Consider the following 12,655-nt stretch of genomic DNA (forward strand, 5'->3'; position numbering starts at 1 on the left):
GGGCTCCATTTTAGGCCCAATACTTTCCTGTGTTCGCAGCCATGCTGCTATTTTAACTTTTATAAATCGCTTTTGCTACGTACAAACCTGGACGGAGAGAAAAAAGCCTCTTCTCAAAGAAAAAATAGATTTTACTCTGACAATTTAATCTCTAAAGCAGGGATAGTCAACTCCAGTCTTCGAGTGCCGGTGTCCTTGAACCTTTAGATGTGTCCCTGATCCAACACACCTGAACCAAATGGATGAATTACCTCTTTAGAAATCAGTCACATTCTCCAGAGTCCTGCTAATGACCTGATTATTTAACTCAGGTGTGTTGAAGCAGAGACAGATATAAAAAGTTGCAGGACGTCGGTGCTCGAGGACTTGAGTTGATTGTGCTTGCTCTAAAATAATATTGTCTTCTAGTAATACAGGTAAAATCATTTATGTCAGTTTGTTTTACATTTGAACACCCTAACAAAATGATCCTTAATTTGTGGAATGGTAAAGCCTATATTGTGTTTTAAGAGCTACAAGTGACTTAAATGCAAGAAACACTGAAGGAACTGTGTTAAAATGATTTTAAACTGAGAAATGATCAGATATCCGTTTCCAGTCAATCTGGACGGCAGTTTACATCTAAAATCAGAGAAAGGGAATTGGTGTGGCTCAGGTGTGACTTCAGGGAGCATGAATTTGTTTGCAGCTGCCTCGCGTTGAACATTTTAACGTTATTGCTTTGAAGCAAGAGGGGTTAGACTGAGTTCCCATCCAGCGTCTTTCTGAATGGAGCTTGCAAGTTCTACCCGTAGGTTATTTCTGGGTACTTAGCTTCTCCACATAGCCCAGAAAACACACGTTAGAATAATTTACTCCAAATTGCCCCTAGATATGAACTTGTGGATGTACGGTTGTTGGTCTGATGTCTCCTCGTGTTGGATTGAGAGATGGTAGTGACGTGTATGATGTGTTGCCTATTGCTGCACATAGGCATCAACCTCCTCTGGACAAGTTTTCCGTTTAAATGGTTGATCTTAAAACTCATCTGATGACTGGATAACAGCTGGAGTAGAGGTTCTAAAAATCAGAAGACGCAGAAAAGGACACTGGGAAATGTTTACTTCATATCACAGGGAATTTACCCTTATTTATCTTGACCAACAGAGCAATAAGGCTGGAAGAGCGTTGATCTAAAATAATTTAAAAGATGGTGGCAGGTTGGTGTAGAGGTGTGTCTGCTCATCAGAGGCAATCAGAGCAGTGGCCAAAAAAAACGTGAAAAAGAGAGCAGCAAAGCATCAAAAAAAAAAAAACGACAATTAGCATTTGGCATCTCAAATCTATCCTAAACAGAGAAGGCTCTCTCTAACAGGAAATAACCTTCATTATTTCATCATCTGTTTTGGTCTAGCTTCCCAGTGGGTTCATTTTAAACTTTCCTTGCTTGTGTTTAAAGGTATGAAAGTATTTGTCCACCATGATACATACTGGGGCAAATACGGACCCCAGAGCACTGAACCGTACCACCCACGTTCTTTTAATCAATCCTAAATATTCACTTAAAATTAGGTGAGATGAACATTGATCATTATTAATCTTTTTATATTGACTTTTAGCTGTATTTTTTTATGCTTTTTGCTTAATATTTATTGCTGAATTCTGAATAATTGATTTTAGGAAGCATTTTAGCACATAAATGGCAAACAGAAATGTGAGATTGTTTATTTTGGGGTGTTTTTTGTGTTTGTTTGTCGGCTTAAGTTGGTAGATTTTAATAAAAAGTCTCAACTGACCTGAACTCCACATCACTGCACACTCAGAGCTCCTTTGCTATCTAATTAGCCAAATATCCGGGCGTCTCCTGTGGTGATGTTAGAGCGAATGTCATGGGGCATCATTCCTTCACCCTGATGTACATGTTTGTTCTGGTGTAAAAGGGGGAGAAGGAAAAAAAAAAAAACTCCCCAGGCTGCGTAACCTCCAGAGGCCACGCAGCGGCCTGTCAGCAGCCCTGAAGATCACGAGCCTGGTAGCCGTGAAGATACACTTTCATTTTAGCCAGCTCGTAATCCCACAGTGCAATAAAACCGTCTGGCCTCTGTGTCTGGCTCCAGTCTGACCAAGTTTACTCACAAGAAATGTCCTAACCCCCCTGCAGTATGATTAAGTGGAATGTAAATCTCAGAATGCTCCCCGGTTTGTTGGTTCTTTTCCTCTTGAACTTCAGTTGTCACTCGGCAGCTTCTGGCAGCGACAGTCAGTCATTTTACACGAGGAGAGAATCATGTGTTGGAATAAGGGATGTATCCTGTAAAGCAGGACACCAGCGGGGTCGGAGGTCACTGCAATGGGGTCGGTGTGTTTTTGTTGGCATGGCAGCTGCAGCTTCGTGCAGAAAGGCCGGGCCGTTGAGGCTCTATCTCGCAGCTGCTTTTGGTTAAGTTTTCAAAACAAACAAGTGGCTTCTGCAGCGCCCTGTTTAATCTGTCTGAACTCGCATTATGTGTGTGTCTGAAAACCTTTTGGCATCTTTGGCGCAGAACTGTTTTTCTCAGATTGGCTAATGTGTTAGGATTTGCAGATAAGCAGGGAACACATGCACAGCGTGGTGTTTTAATGGTCAATGCCGTCATTAGCACAAGGAATCTGTGGTTGATTCTGTTTTGGTTTTTTTCCCAGGTACTGAGTCAAAATAGCCTGGGAACCAAGCAATTTTTTTTGTCGAGACCTCTTCTTCCGTTTGATTTGGCAGATTGCACAGGCTCTCTTCCTACTCAAACAGATTTCCCCTCTGTTCATTCCCGCACTGGGCCAAACACAACTGCGGAAGCAGATTTGACTCAATAAGACTCTGAAGCTGAGGGCGGTCTGCGGTACATCTTTTATCAGCGTGTCGCTAACATTTGCTTGTTTGAATTTGGTTTAGCTACGGCTCCAATATGCAGCAAAAGTCATTTCAGGAAACGACACAGCCAAAATAAACTAATTGAATGAATTTCATTCTTATGACAACTTCTTCATCCAGATTGAGAGGCAGTAAAATCTGACCAGGTTGTAGGCCAGAGTGAAAGCATCCCCTTTTCACAGGGATAAAAAGGTTTTCCCCATTCAGAATAGTTTATTCAAGTAGAGATACTAAGAAAATCAAAATGTTGATCTGATAGCGGATCCTGAACCAAAGGAAAAGTGACAAAGTCGAGGAAGATGTTTAAGTACGTGCTCTGGAATCAGCAAGATGCACTGTTTAAGATTATGGCACAAAAACCTTGATGCATCTGTCACACACAGAAGAGGAAGGCTGATGATTTGGGATTGGTTTGCAGTCAAAGGAGTATTCTGGACTCAGTTGGCCAAAACTTTGGTCAACGTGGTAAATGTGCTGTGAAAAATATTTAATGTATTGTAAAGGCGCAAAAAAGACCAAGTTGTTTTCACCATAGACATTTGTCCCCATTTTTTGTCAAATAGGTTCCAGAAAGATCTCATACGTGTTTTTAAACTTTGGCCAAATATGTTTTAGAAATACGGCGACTTACTGTTGCTGATAGATCACTCTGTGTTTAAACTTCAGCCTGTTTCATAGATCTGCTGTGTAGCCGAGGTACACAGACACCGACGAGTACCAAGTCTTGCACTTGATGAGGTTTTTGGTTGACATCTTTGTCTAAGGATCCAAACGGTTCCCACATAAACAAACCGACTCTACATTTTACTCAAAAGTGCCACTGCTGCCATCTTAACGTGTTGCTCTGTTTGTCGCTTTTATCAACCCAAACCTGGGTTCAACCTTTAAAAGGGGCTGAAGCTGGCTCATTGACAAGGTTATGGTCCTATGAACAGCCGCAAATCTCCAACAAAATGTCTGAGAAAGAAAGGAATCTAGATGTACAAATCCTCCAATCAAAGTGGAGACTTGAACTTGATTAAAAATGCTGTGGTTAGACCTTAAGAGGGGGAAGGAACAACAGATCTCTCAAATTTCAATGACCCGAAGCAATGCTATGAAGAAGAGTGGTACATAAATTCCTTAACAAAAATGTGAGGGACTGGAACAGTCCTGTCGGAAATGAGCTCTCCTGCATATGTCTGGCTGTAAATATGAATGGCATGACATTGATTACTAAACTAAAATTGTGTTTGAATCCGTGCATCAGTGACAGATTGTCGCTGACATTCAATACAGCAAATATGAAACCTACAGATGACCTCAGTTTCCTTATCACAGATCAGTTTCATGCAGGGCTGCCTGAAACTTGACCATCAGATATTAAACTTACTTCCTGGATCACATAGCTCAAGTTAACCTCCTCGGTGTTCGTAACAATCGAAGGGTATGACAAATAAAAGGAAAGGATCGTGTGAGAGATGCACTGAGCGTTCGATGAATTAAATCATGCTGCTGCCATCAGATATTTATCCCTGCAGCTCATCAGGGGCCCGCCTCCAGCCACATGCTTCAATCAACCTAATTTCACAATCATAAACTTCCTGGCAGACTCACAGAATTTGAAGCATAACTCTCGGTCAGGATCATATTCTAAACTAAGGCTTTGCCACTGCAGTAAACATACGTGGCAACACTGATTGCTCATCATAAACATTTGCCTGTTAAATAAATCATTAACTCCAGTAGGTTTGGTCCACATGCTCTGGATTTATGAGCTCGAGCTTTCCTGGATTTTCAACGCCATTAAAAGAGGAAACGCTCCTGAAAACTTGCCGATCGCACCCACAGGAAGCAGAACAATCACTCAGCATCAAGGAGCAAATGCTGAGTCAGTGTAGGTATGATGAAGGTCAGTGTGTGTGTGTGTGTGTGTGTGTGTGTGTGTGTGTGTGTGTGTGTGTGTGAGAGAAAGAGAGAGACAGATTCAGAGAGAGCGCTGGCCACTGAGGGACGATTAGGCCTATTCCTTCCTTGTTCTCGTCTGGAACAATGTGTGCTGATAAGGCTGCGCAGACACGTTCTGTCCATCATAATTTCCTGGAGTTGGGAAAAGTCACTTAGGTTCTGCTGTCGCGGGGTTAGAGCTTGCGAGAGCTGCAGGAATGCGCTGGCTAAACGGTCAGTGCGTACACAACAAGGCGCCATGGGGATTCCTGTGGCCTCCCCGTCCTCGGCGCATTTGTGGCTCGTTTATCCTCGTTAGTTCTCAAGTTATGACAAACGCACGCTTACATAAACACACGCTTGCATGCTGAGTTCATACAGGTTTCTAGGGTTTCCTTTTTTTTCACCTTTGGAATATCGCCAAAATTACAAATATTCTGTCCAGGGGGGATGCTGGAAAACTAGTCCATGCATTTGTTACTTCAAGGCTGGACTATTGTAATTCTTTACTATCAGGAAATCCACAAAATGCAGTTCAAAGTCTTCAGCTGATCCAAAATGCTGCTGCAAGAGTTCTGATGAAAATCAACAAGAGGGATCATGTGTCTCCTATTTGAGCATCCCTTCATTGGCTTCCTGTTAAATCCAGAATATAATTAAAAATTCTCCTTCTTGCAAATAAAGCCCTTAATAATCAGGCTCCATCATATATCAGAGCTCTGATTACCCCGTATGTTCCTAACAGAGCACTTCATTCTCAGACTGCAGGTCTGCTGGTGGTTCCTAGAGTCTCTAAAAGTAGAATGGGAGGCAGATCCTTTAGCTATCAGGCTCCTCTCCTGTGGAACCAACTCCCAGTTTTGGTCCGTGAGGCAGACACCCTGTCTACTTTGAAGACTAGGCTTAAAACTTTCCTTTTTGACAAAGCTTTTAGTCAGAGTGGCTCATGTTACCCTGAACTACCTCTATAGTTATGCTGCTATAGGCTTAGGCTACTGGAGGACAACAGGGCCTATTTTTCTCACTCTGAGTTCTCCTACTGTTCTCTAATTCTGCATTATTTGTTATTTTAATTTTTAACTTTATGTTCTTACCATTTTTTTTTTCTTTTCATAGTAGCTACATCTGGCCTGGCATTCTGTTTAGCTGTGACGCAATCCTGGGGGACAGATTGTCTACTATTACCCTCTCTAACAAAGAAAGTGCTTCTGTGTTTGTTTGTGTGTCTTTAGTTATTTCAGTTTTACTGTAAGATAATTAAAACTTAATCTCGGATTGTTGATTTTTCTTTTAAATAACTTAAAGTACATATTATATGTATTATCAACCTGACTATTGCAACTTGCAATTGCAAATTGAGAAGATTAATATGTGATTTAACTTTTTATTTTACTCTAAAAGAGTATGCCATCTTTTTGCATTCATCGCATTTTACTCTGATACCCATAACTAAAACCAGAGCAAATAATCAATTTTAGACGTCACAAATTCAGTGAATAGGCTTCACATGTGTTTACTTTAATTTATGTGTAAATCCAGCTGTTCTGTGAATGTCCCAGAAGTTTGTTAGAGAACATTAATAAAAAAACGGCATCATGAAAACTAGTAACAGCCCAGATAGGTTGGAAATAAAGTCGTGGAGAAATTTGAAGCCAAGTTAGATTTGAAACAGTATTCTTAAGTTTTGAACATCTCACACAGCACTGTTCAAACCATCACTTAAAAATGAAAAGAGTATGGCACCACTGCCAATCTGGCGAGACATGCCTGTCCACCTAAACTGACGGACCTGGCAACAAGAGCATTACTCAGGCAAGCAGCCAAGAGGCCCATTTTAATTCTTAAGGAGCTGCAGAAATCCACAGCTGGGGTGTGAGAGAATATGTCCACAAGGCAATAATTACCCGTGCATTTCACAAATCTGACCTTTACGCTGGAGTGGCAAGAAGAAAGCCGTAAGAAGTATTGTTTGCTGTTTGCCAAAAGCCATGAAGGGGGACAGAGCAAAGATGAGCAACACGGTCAAATAAAGCAAACTTTTGAGCCTGTATGCGAAAAAGCCTTTATCAGTGGAGGAGTACTATCGTTACACGCAATCCTGAATCCATAATTTACACAGTGATTAACATGTTGATCATGGTGGTGGCAGCATCCTGGGGAAAAGAAAGCTGATCAGAGTTGATGTGGAGATAGATGGAGCTAAAAACAAGGCAACAAGAAAACCTGCCAGAGGCTGCAAAAAAAAAAAAAAAAAAAAAAAAAACTTGAGGCTGGGACAGAGGTTCTCTTTCCAGCAAAAAGCTCTGGCTCCGGATCTCAGCTATTTCAAAACTGAGCAGTTGAGATCGTGGCACATTTGTTTATTAGACTGGCCTAGTCAAAGTCCAGACCTAAACCTGGTGCAAGACTGGAAAATGAATGTTCCCAAGTGTTCTCTGGCCAATCTGACTGAGCTTCAGCTCATTTTCGAGGGGAGAAATAGGTTCTAAATCTGTAAAGCACGTAGACATACAGTAGCTCAAAAGGCTTGCAGAAAAGATGATTCTAGAAAGCATTGATTCAAGGAAGCGGAAGAGAAATACACACAACGGTTTTCAGATGTTCATTTGCATAAAAAAGCCTTTGTTCTTTGAATTATGCTCTACTGTTTTTTGGTCTACCCTATGAAACCACTATAAAATACACTGAAGTTTGATGCTTGGGGTGTTTCAAAGCAGTTGCTGCTATTCTCTCTTTTTTTTTTTTCCCACCAGGTATCAGGTCTTCCTATAGGTGGCAGCCATGAATTTTATAATGCAGAAGTTCTTGATGGAGGCTGGTCGTGCAGACTTTCCACCCGGTACCGTGTGTCTTTTGCATCTGCAACCTGAAACTCAACAGAGGAACGTGAAATGGTCTCGTATCAAGCACAAAAACAGCTGCAGCTGCCAGAGCGGCTTCATCACTTCATCTCAACGTTGTCATCTCAAAGCAGGCTGGTGTGAATGTGAGTGTCACCTCTCTCTGCGTTCCTGATGAGCCATCAGAGAGAGAGGGAGATGAATGGGGGCAGCTGAGCTAAACAGGAACATTTAGCCGTGATTCGGGTCTATAAAAGTCTATTGATTGGCTCCTCTCCTTCCTCCGCGGTCCCTGATGGCCGGTTGGTGCCGGAGCAATCTGTCCGCCCACCCTTCCCCTTCAGTCTAAGGTTGCATGTGAATTTTCTGTTGCGTCAGCTGAGTTTAAGTGCAGCATATGCTTGAGTGGAGGTGAACTCCTTACTATCCCACACTGTTTTAATTAAGAGCTCGGTGTCAACAAACGAGACATCTTCAACTCATTTGTGACCTCCTGCGAGAGGCATCCTCAAGCTGCAACAGGCAGTTTGTCATCTTCCACGGTAGAAAGCAAGTGGTTGTCACGAACACATCTGAAGCAAATAAATATAGAAATGAATAATTCAGCAAGAGACAGGACGTAATTGAAACTGATGCTTGGCTCTTAAGTCCTCAGCCACCACTCATTGCTCAATATTTGCTTCCAAGGAGACAGAGTTTCTTGTGATCTATTAAAGTCTCATGAATAGCTCTCCAGGACTTTTCTGGAAGGGTCTTCATACAGCCTTTTGTTGTTTAATGACAATACTAATATGTGGAATTATACAGTTTTAATTTGCAGGGACTCAGATTACTAAAAGGCTTTAATCGGCTGACAGAAGGAATCTATCAGAAGAATTATGACAAATGCATCCATCCATCCATCCATCCATCCATCCATCCATCCACACTGCAAAAACTGATCTAAAAATAAGTAAAATGTTCTTAAAGTTAGTGTATTTAACCTTAATTTGAGCAGGTAAATAAGATTATTTGCCAATGGAATGAGTATTTTGACCCCTAAAATAAGATAATTAGACATCCTGTACTTTAAATAAAATAATGGAGATGAGTTGTTCCTATTTTAAGTACAAAAATCTTGTTCCATTGGCAAATCATCTTATTTACCTGCTCAAATCAAGGACAAATACACAAATTTTAAGAACATTTTACTTATTTTAAGTTCCGTTTTTGTAATGCATCCATCCATCCATCCATCCATCCATTCTCTGTCATCTGCTTATCCCAGATATAATTGAAGGGATAACAGGCCCCAGGAGAGAGGCCTTCTCCTCAGCGACGTTCTTTACCTTAGTCTGGGAAGGGAACAGGCCACAAGGCAAGGCAAGGCAGGCAAATTTGTTTGTATAGCACATTTCAGTACAAAGACAATGCAAAGTGCTTTACATGATTAAATATGGGAAAATAAAACAGAATAAAAGCAAGTTGGAATAAAATGTAGAAACAAAATAAAACATGGGAGAATAGAAACTAAAAGCAAATATATTTATAAAAAAAAGTTGGACTACAAAGTTGAACTAATTATGTTTAAAACAGTTTAACTAGAACAGTTGAAGGCAATCCTAAACAAATGTGTTTTTAATCTCGATTTAAAGGAACTACCGTTTTCTAGAAGTTTGTTCCAGATAAGTGGAGCATAGGAACTAAATGCTGCTTCTCCGTGTTTGGTTCTGGTTCTAGATAAACAGTCTCCTCATTTAAGATTTGGACTGCATGAGATGCCTTCCTTTAGTCTTTCTAGGCTCCTCCCAGTGGGAGGAGACTTCCTGACACACCCAGACCTTGCTGAAGGGAGCGTGACTTCCTTTAGGACTGGAAACTCCTCGGGATGCCGCTGTAGAAGCTCAGGTGTGTCACAGGAGGGAGAGATGCCAGGGCCACGAACCTGTTACATCTGTGACTCCATCTCGAATGAAACATAAGAAAATGGATGGGTACAGCCCTCTGCAGAATGATATAGGGAATAAAATGGTATGAGTTTTGATGCAGTGATGTTTAGGATACAGCGTACCTCAGGGGTACGGTCATGGCCTTGAAGTTTAAAAACAGATATTTACTACATTATTCTGCCTATTGTGATTTCAAGAGTGGCTTTACTTTTATTTTGAAACCTTTCAGTAGAAATCCAATTATGCAGCTGTGTTTGTGTTGTCAGTGTGTATTCTTTATACTGGATCAATGCACAAGTGGATAGTGTTTTAAAAAAAATGCAGCCTTGAATTCAACATTGTGCTGTTATTTATAGTCTGTTCACAAACAGAGACAAGATGCAGAAAATCATGAGGGTTTCCGTGGTTTACTATGGCTGTGATGGAGGGTAAATGAGATGGTTGGAGCAGGTCATCACGAGACAAAAGCCTTTAAATCTAAAAATAAAACTATGTTTACTGTTTTTTATTTTCACATCTTGTTCTGAAGCTCAAATAAAAACAGCCAAACCTCAGCACAGCCCTGTAGGAAGATTGTGGAGCTCTATATTTAGTGCGACCGAAGCTACACTTCACAACTTCCCTTCAGCCGCGGCTTTACAGCTCCACCCATCAATGTGGGACTTTAAACTGCAGTAAATACCCAGAACACCTTGTCCTGAAGTCTTCTTGTGGATTTTAAAAAAAGGATTTAACGCTTATAAACACCTTGAACATCAGGTTTAAGAGTTGAGCAATCGTAGTGAGATTGGGGTCACATCACGGTGACGCAGCTCTAATATGAAAGATGTCCCTCTAGGGATGTCTGGCCAATAGTAATTCAAACAGCACTGTTTCCTCCACAGCTAATCATCACCTTTCTGAGCTGTAAACAGCTGCTTACTTACACATCCATTGGAGCAACATTTGCATCCATTTGTGGACATGTTTCCAATATTGTCTCTCACTGCTCCGTTCTGGCCTCGCTCAACTCCTGAGGGAGCCTTCTGACTCCTTAGCTGCTAAATCCTGCTGTGCTCTCGCTAATTGTGTCTGTCTGCTTTTTCTGTGCTGAGAGGTTAATTTGTGCTGGGTTCATTTTATTTATATATATATATATATATATATATATATATATATATATATATATATATATATATATATATATATATATATATATATATATATATATATATATACTGGAGTGTCAGTTGTTTTCTCTTAGGTGTTTAAATTAAGCAGTTTAACATTTTGTACAAAGCCTATTAAATATGGTCTTATATTTTAAAAAGGATGATCAGACAAAAATCATAACGGAATATGAAAACCAGTTGCGATTTTACAGGCAGAATATAATTCAGGTTGTTGTGGTTAGATGGTTGTTAGGCTGCACATCTTTCCAACCCTAATTTACACATCTTGCCACATCTGAAAAACATGTTTGTTCTTTCACTGAAGCATAGTTCTTCAAATTTTAGTCACTGTATGCATCGCAGTAAAACTTTCCACTGTACTTTTGGTGTGATTTTTTTTTTTTAAATGAAAAAGACTTAGCATCCCCTCTTGCACAACCCTGTCACATGCCCAGGTTCGGATGTGGTTAATGAGGTGTGTCCTTCTGGTTCTGCAGCAACGACAGCCTTGTGGTTTGGGTTTTCAAAACAAGGTGGGTGTACAGAACTCAAACTTCGCCACCTTAACAGGTTAGAATATGAACATAAATGCCAAAAACCTCTTCTTTTTTTTTGTTTGCAGTGATTCTCAAAAGTATTCGATTTACCTGAGGACTACTTGCACACTCTGTGAGTGCCTGTCTATGGCTTCTGCCTAAAAGTAAGTGAAGCTCAATCAACACGCCTAGAGTATTCAAGTCCTATCTGCCCTGCACTTCTCCTTGATGACATCACAAAAGTGGACTTGGAAACACATAAATACTACATCCTTCTTGCAGTTCTGGACATTGCAAAATATAGACCAATACTTAAGAACTGAAAGAATATAATGCATTTCAATATAATGTGCTTTATAAATATGTTATAATATCTTATTCTATGGAGAGAATGTCTGCTTGTAAGAAAAACCAACAGAAAAGCTTTGAATTTGTTTGGTCTACAGTACATCACCTAGTGGCGTAGGGGGGCTGGGCATAGCCATCTCAGCCTCTGGGGCTGAGGGTATGGGGATGCTGGTCCTGGGGCAATCCTGTCCCTAGGTAGGCTGGGCATTTGCGCGTTGCCCTGGAGTGGTGGTGCGTCTGGCATTAAGTTGTTAGCAGTTGGGTCGAGTTGCTGTGGCCACTGGCACTCAGGAGGTGCTGGGTCATGGGCTGCTGTGCCCTCTTGCCTAACCTGCTTCCACTCCTGGCTGGTGTCCTTGGATGACATGGGGCCAGCCGTGACTCTTGGTTGGTGTGGCTGCTGTGCACCAGGTGGTGGGTGCCATCTTGGCATTCCTGGGGTGGCAGGGTGGCCGGGAGCCAGAGTGGGTGGGGCTGGGTGTTGGGGACCATAGGTGAGCCAGAATAGGGCCTGGTGCTGGGAGGTGGTTGGAGGGATTTGTGTATATTTGGGTGAACAGTAGAGGTCTGGAGGCAGGAAATGCTTGCCAGGGCCTGTGTGGTACCTGCGGTCCAGGCTAGTTCAGTGAATGTCTGGGTCCTGGGCTACCAGTGGGGGGGTTACTTTGCTGGGCCGCCCCAGGTTCTCCCAGACGGTTCTGCTTCTCTGTCTGGGGTTCCTTGTGGTGCCGCTAGGGTTCTCGGGGGGATCCCTCCCCGTGGTTGGGGCGCGGAAGGTGTGTTGTTGGGACAGGAGGGCGACACTTGGGGAGCTGACCTCCCGGGGGGGTTCATGCTGGAGCCTTGGCACCTACCCCCTCCTCCCTCACACATGCAACACTACACTTGTCCCAGCTAAACACTACATCCCAGAGTGGTGGGCCCGTGTCTGGTTGCCTTTGGTTCCCGAAGATGCACTGGGCTGGCTTGGGGCCTCAGGGGCTGTGCTAGTCACTGGTGGGCCCCCCTTCCTTCTTGACTTCTCAGGGACTGGCCCAAC

At 42.0% G+C, this 12,655-nt stretch overlaps 1 long non-coding RNA gene across 1 annotated transcript; it reads left to right on the plus strand.

The window, feature by feature from the left end:
• Positions 1-352: 352 nt before the first annotated feature.
• On the plus strand, positions 353-11,434 carry LOC110367053. The gene is made up of 4 exons (XR_004933272.1): positions 353-416; positions 7,567-7,799; positions 11,188-11,265; positions 11,355-11,434. It is a non-coding gene; the product is annotated as an uncharacterized LOC110367053 (long non-coding RNA).
• Positions 11,435-12,655: the final 1,221 nt, after the last annotated feature.

This window comes from Fundulus heteroclitus, chromosome 18, assembly GCF_011125445.2.
Source record: "Fundulus heteroclitus isolate FHET01 chromosome 18, MU-UCD_Fhet_4.1, whole genome shotgun sequence".
In the NCBI taxonomy this organism is placed as follows: domain Eukaryota; kingdom Metazoa; phylum Chordata; class Actinopteri; order Cyprinodontiformes; family Fundulidae; genus Fundulus; species Fundulus heteroclitus.